Raw genomic sequence first — 5,944 nt, forward strand, 5'->3', positions numbered from 1 at the left:
ATGAAACAGAATAGAATGAAAAGGAATTCAAAGCAAGGGGGAGTGAGTGGAGGGAAGGACTTCTGTTAGGCAGTCAGGAAGGGCTATCTGTCAGAGTCTGTGGTGCTGGTGTTTGAGCAGAGACTGGACTCCTGGGAAGGAGCCAATCCAAGGAGATGTGTGGGCAGAGCATTCAGGTCAGAGGCACAGAATGTACAAAGGCATGAGGGTGGATCAAATTTTGCTTGTTTTACTAGCAGTCTGAAAGTCATAGTGAGTGGTAGCAGCCATAGTGAGAGGTAGGAGAAATCAGTGAGGAAGGGCAAGTATGGAGTCATCTGAGTGCCATGGCACATATTGTTTAGCTTCTAGTTTTAAATATAATGGAAACCACAGACACTGCTGGTATCACACTTAAAACTATTTCTCTGAACCATTTATCAGGCCATTTAGAAGGCTGCCAGTTTTGAGTAGGATCTACAGTGAAAAACAATTTTGTGGCAAGTTCATATGGCAGTGCAAGAAGTATTGCTGCTTAGTCTAAAAGATCTGGCGAATTCCGGAGTTCTAGAAGAATCTGTGGTAAATAATGGCAACATTTGAGTCTCAGGCAACACCCAACAGGAGATTTGCAAAGCAGAGTCTTTGGGTTCTACAGCAAAGTCATATATTATGCAGATTTCTCTCCTGCCATGGTATTGAGCTCTGGTAGACTGAGTGCCAGCTGACAGAACATCAAGTGTCTATGCAACCGGAGTTTCCATAACTAGTTATTGTCACCCGCCAAGTTAAAAGGACTGTCAGAAACAACAATTATCTGCCATATAAAGAGAAGTGCAACATTGGGATCAGTTCTAAGTCAATGTCTCAAAACTCCATGACATGTTACACCAATGGCTCTCCTTAAGTGTAATTACATAGAGGTTTTCATGTGATGCCTAGTAGGATCATCTGATAGAGAAAAGTCTGACCAGGTTCAAGGGTGGATTGACTTTCACAAAGATTTACACATGGAAGTTCATAGCATTATTTATAGTAGACAAAATCTGAAAACAACCCAAATGTCATCAGCTGATGAATAGAGGAAAACATGTGTTATATCAATGAATGGAATATTATTTTATCATAAAAAGAAATTGAATACTGACACATACTAAAACATGGATAAATCTTGAAAACGTTATGCTAAGTGAAAGAAGCCAGTGACTAAGGACCACACACTGTGTGATTCTGTTTATATAAAATGTGCAGAATAGGCAAATCTGTAGCGATAGAAAGCAGGTTAGTGATTGCTCAGAGTTGGGAGAGATGGAAGGTTTGGGGGATGATTGGTAAGTGCTTTCTTTTTGAGGTAATGAAAATGTTCCAAAATGGATTGTAATGATGAAGCACAATTTTGTGAATACACTAAAAGCCATTGTATTTAATACTTTAAATGGTCAGTTGTATGGTGCATGATTTATATCTCAAAAAAGCTGTTTTAAAAGAAGATGGATTGGCTTGTTATAATGGTAAAAGTTTCAAATGGATAACTGATACACTACAACTCTAGATAGTGATGGTCCTGAAAGACAGTGGCAAGGGAGAAATCCTCGCAATTGACAGAGCTTTGAGCAGAACTTATCTAGTCATCAACTTAGAAGAGAGAGAGAAGTGGTTGAAATGAAGGATGTACACAGATTTCTAATCAGTGACAAATAGTTTGGTTGATTGGTCAGGGACCTGGAAGATCCAGAGCAATGAGGTCTGAGAAAGGAGCATCTGCATGGATCTATGGAAATGAGCACAAAAATGTACGGACCTTTTTGTGTCACATTAATGACTACCAGAAATATCTACCACAATGAGTAATCTGTGGATAGGGGGGTCATATGGAGATCAGCCAGCTTCTGCCTTGAACCACCCGTTGCTTGCACAATGATCCCAAAATGGAGAGGCCCTTGGAGCAAGGATGAAGAATATGCATGGATCCAAGGCATATAGCTACTATTGTTGCTCAACATCTAACCAGCCTTAGGGAAAAGTTCTGAGGTTCCACTCTTCCAAGAGATCAATAAGCAACTTGGAACAAGTTGATTACACCAGACCAATTCCACCTGTGGAGGGCATCAATTCATCATTATTTAGATGGATACATATTATGGGTATGGGTTTACATTTCATGCCAACAGCAGCATAGCTAGCAACATTATTCAAGGGATCTCTTGAAATCAATTGATCTTGATTTATCAAGATGTGATTCAGCATAATATAGCCTTACAACAAGGAATTCACTTTTTTTTTTTAAGGAGGTGTGACAATGGGCCTATGGCCATGGAATCCATGGCTCCTGCCTTATATGAATATTATGGAGAAGCTAGTAGACTGATAGAACATTGGGATGGTATGATAGATAGAATTCTAAGATGGGCCCCCAAGATTCCCAGCCCCTAGTGTATATATATATATATTTTTTTCCCTAGATATTCAGACAAACACTAATCTAGGTTTTTCTGTGAAGGGATTTTTTTGCATATGATTAATATCCAAAATTAGTTGTTCTTAAGATAGGGTGGTTATCTGGATGGATTTAATCACATGAGCCCGTAAAAGCAAGCAGACAATTTTCTCTGACTGATGACAAGTCCAGAATGATTTGATGTACTGTTGCTGGCTTGAAGAAGCCATTTGGCAAGGAATGCAAACACACTTAAGGAACTGAATGTGGCACCCAGATGATATCCAGGAAGAACTTTATAGGGAATTGCAGTCCTAAAACCACAAGGAACTGAATTTTGCCAATAATCTGAATTGCTGCTAGTGGCAACGTTCTTGGTAATGCACCATTTATGGCTTTTCCCCTTTTTATATCTGATGTCCCCAGTCTCCTATTGGTGTTCCTTAGAATCAACTGTCATATAAATTCTTTGTACTTCATTCCCCATTAAGAAAGAAACATTTGGAGATTCTTAAGCCAGAGAATGATCATCTAATTCATATTTTTAACAGCCACTGTAGCTATTTTGTGACAAATGGGCAATTGGGAGGATAAGCAATAGTGTAAGAAAGGAAATAAGATAGAAGGCTATTTCAGTAGTCTTCTATTTAGGCCCAGGTAGAAGCATTTAATCAGGTTAGGGCTGGATGGATTAAGTATAGAACTGGAGTTAGAGAAAAACGTCAAATTTTGGCATGAATAATTAGATGTGTTCTTGAGAAAATGAGGAGGAGGAAGCTGCTGATGGAAGGTGCTGAGGAGCTAGGACAGATCAGAAGGAATAAAAATTTATTTTTTATGCACATGTTCACTGGTGAACTCTAACTTCTAAGGTTAGATCCTAGGTAGACTGTTAAATGTGGGAATGTGGAGCTCAGGGAAGAAGAGAATAAATTAAGTTTAGAACAATAAAAATATGAATGACATCTAACTTATTACTTAACCTAGAAAATAGAATTTCATAGTTGATATTTGGCAAATGCTACTTGCTAGAAAACATGCTTATACTCTATTGAATTTTAAAGAACAAACAGTTGACATTTAGAGAAGACTGGATCTTTTTATTTTGTTATTGCAGAAATCCTCGCAGGTCTCTCTAAGTTTTCTTTTGGGGGACTAATGAGGAAATCTGGCTCTGAAAATGGTGCTCAAATTCTGAGTAAATTTCCCTTAAACAGTCTTAGATTAAAAAAACAACACACCCATGCTTTAGTAGTCTGATTTATGAATGGTTTTCAAAATGTTTTAAGAAGTAAAACAATCACCTATCATTTCAGCATTCTGAGACTACGGTATTTAATTTTTTGTATATTATCAAGAATACAAAATCATTATTTTGTATTTTGATTTAATTTTTAACCTTGCATGTCTTGAAAGTTTTCTGAGTTTCAAACTATTTATTTATAGAACACATTTTTCAATCTCTACATAATATTTCATTACATGCTATACTCTAATTTTCTTATGGCTTGACATTTATTTTATTTATAGTTTTCTATTATTATAATAGAAAATTGCATTGCATGAACCATTACCAAGCCTTTCATTATACTTATCTTCATTTCCTTATGTTAGATTCCTAGAAATTGGAAAGTTATTTAAGATTCTATGGCACTATTGCTGTCTTGTATTCTAAGCAGGTTGTACCAATTTATTACTACATGCAAAATGTGAAAACACTTATTATTGCCAATATTAGGTATTGCCTTGGCTAATTTCATACAAAATACATAATTTTTAAATTTTATATGCATATTTCTAGTTACTAAGGAGGATTAACGTTTAATATATTTTTCCACGTTTATTTCTTCTTTCTTGTTATTCAGATATCTTGCTCATTCTTCTAGGGAGAATTGCTTGTATTTATTATGTATTTACAAATTTGGGAGGATGACAAGAACTGTGTCTCTTTTGTACACATTTTCAAAATTGTCTCTAGGATCATTATCCCTTTCATTTTTGCATGTAATGACTTTGTTTCTAGAAGTCATACATTATATGTAGTCAGTGCAACTCTTCCTTTCATGTTTTCCTTTCTTTGTATGCTAATACATTCTTTCTATACCCTGACATCAAGTAAATAGTCACCATTATTTTCTTAGTGTTATCATATATACTTGAAATTTTAGTTAAACTGAAAATGAGTTTGGTTTTAAGTGTGATGTATAAGATAAGGATATCTCAAATTTATTCTTAATATCATGTATTGATTAATCAATACAATTTTGAAGATATAACAGTATTTCTCAACAACTTCTTTTAGTTAATTAATTTACACTACATACCTGTTATGATTCAGAGTATTGTTGTTTTTCAAGTTCATGATGATAAAACCACTTATATTTGTTGAATGCCTTTGCCTGTCTTTTTAAAAATTACACTTGACCTTTAAAATATTTTAAATTACCGTCATTCTACCAGCCACCCATTTATGTCTAGAAACGTACTTGAGAAAAATGGATATCTGCTGTATATTTACTATGCTATTGTCTCTCAGTCCCAACCCCACTCTTGTACACCCAGCTTTGGGAAGGAAGTAGAGCTCTGCCAGCCACATTTCTTTGCTAGCGGCTGTGTCAGGCTCTGCCACTAGGGGGTGCTAGAGGAAGGCTGCAAAGATCGAAGAGGCAAGGAACTTGCTCCTTCTTTCTGCTTCCTGTGGCTTCAGGTAGGCCATCCCCCTAGCAACATTTCTTCTCCTAGAAGGAGCAATTCATTGTAGCAGCAATTGTATCCATTTTTTAGATTTCCCAACCCTCATAGATTCAGCCTCACCATCCCCTCTCAGAGACCCCAGCATCAACTACCAGTGCTCCCACCCCCCCACCCCCCTTCAAAGGTCTGAGGTTCAGCTTTGTGAGACCTTCTCCTAAAACTTCAAAGTATTAACCAGTCAATTTCTTCCCTTTGTTTCCTCAGTCCTAGGGGTGGTAACTGCTACTGAAGTTGGCTGTCTCTGTGGTTCTGTGAAGTTTGTGTGGGTGTTTTTATTGTTGTTTATTTCTACCTGTTCAGTCACCTAAGAGCTTTATACCTCTCTGGTGTAATTGGGTTGACTTTTTTCCTGACAGGACTCTGACTAATAACTGGAACATATCAGTTCTCCTCTGTATTAGTCAGGGTTCTCTAGAGAAGCAGAAGCAATAAATGTGTAATTCTATGTGATTATGCACAATTAGGAAGTCCCAAGCTCTGCAGGGTGAATTGGCAACTTGAACACCCAGGAGAGCTGAAGGCTGGCAGGCTTGAGACCCAGGAAGAGGCAGTGTTTCACGTCAGGTCAGTAGGTGCAGAAGAATTCTCTCGTACTCAGGGGAGCATCAGCCTTTTTGTTCTGTTTATCCCTTCAACTGATTAGATGGGGCCCACCTATATGAGGGAATGCCATCTACTTTATTCAGTCTATTTATTTTTTATTTTTAAATATATTTTATTGAATTTTTTTCAGAGAGGAAGGGAGAGAGATAGAGAGCTAGAAACATCGATGAG

This window comes from Myotis brandtii, unplaced genomic scaffold, assembly GCF_000412655.1.
Source record: "Myotis brandtii unplaced genomic scaffold, ASM41265v1 scaffold125, whole genome shotgun sequence".
Lineage (NCBI taxonomy): Eukaryota > Metazoa > Chordata > Mammalia > Chiroptera > Vespertilionidae > Myotis > Myotis brandtii.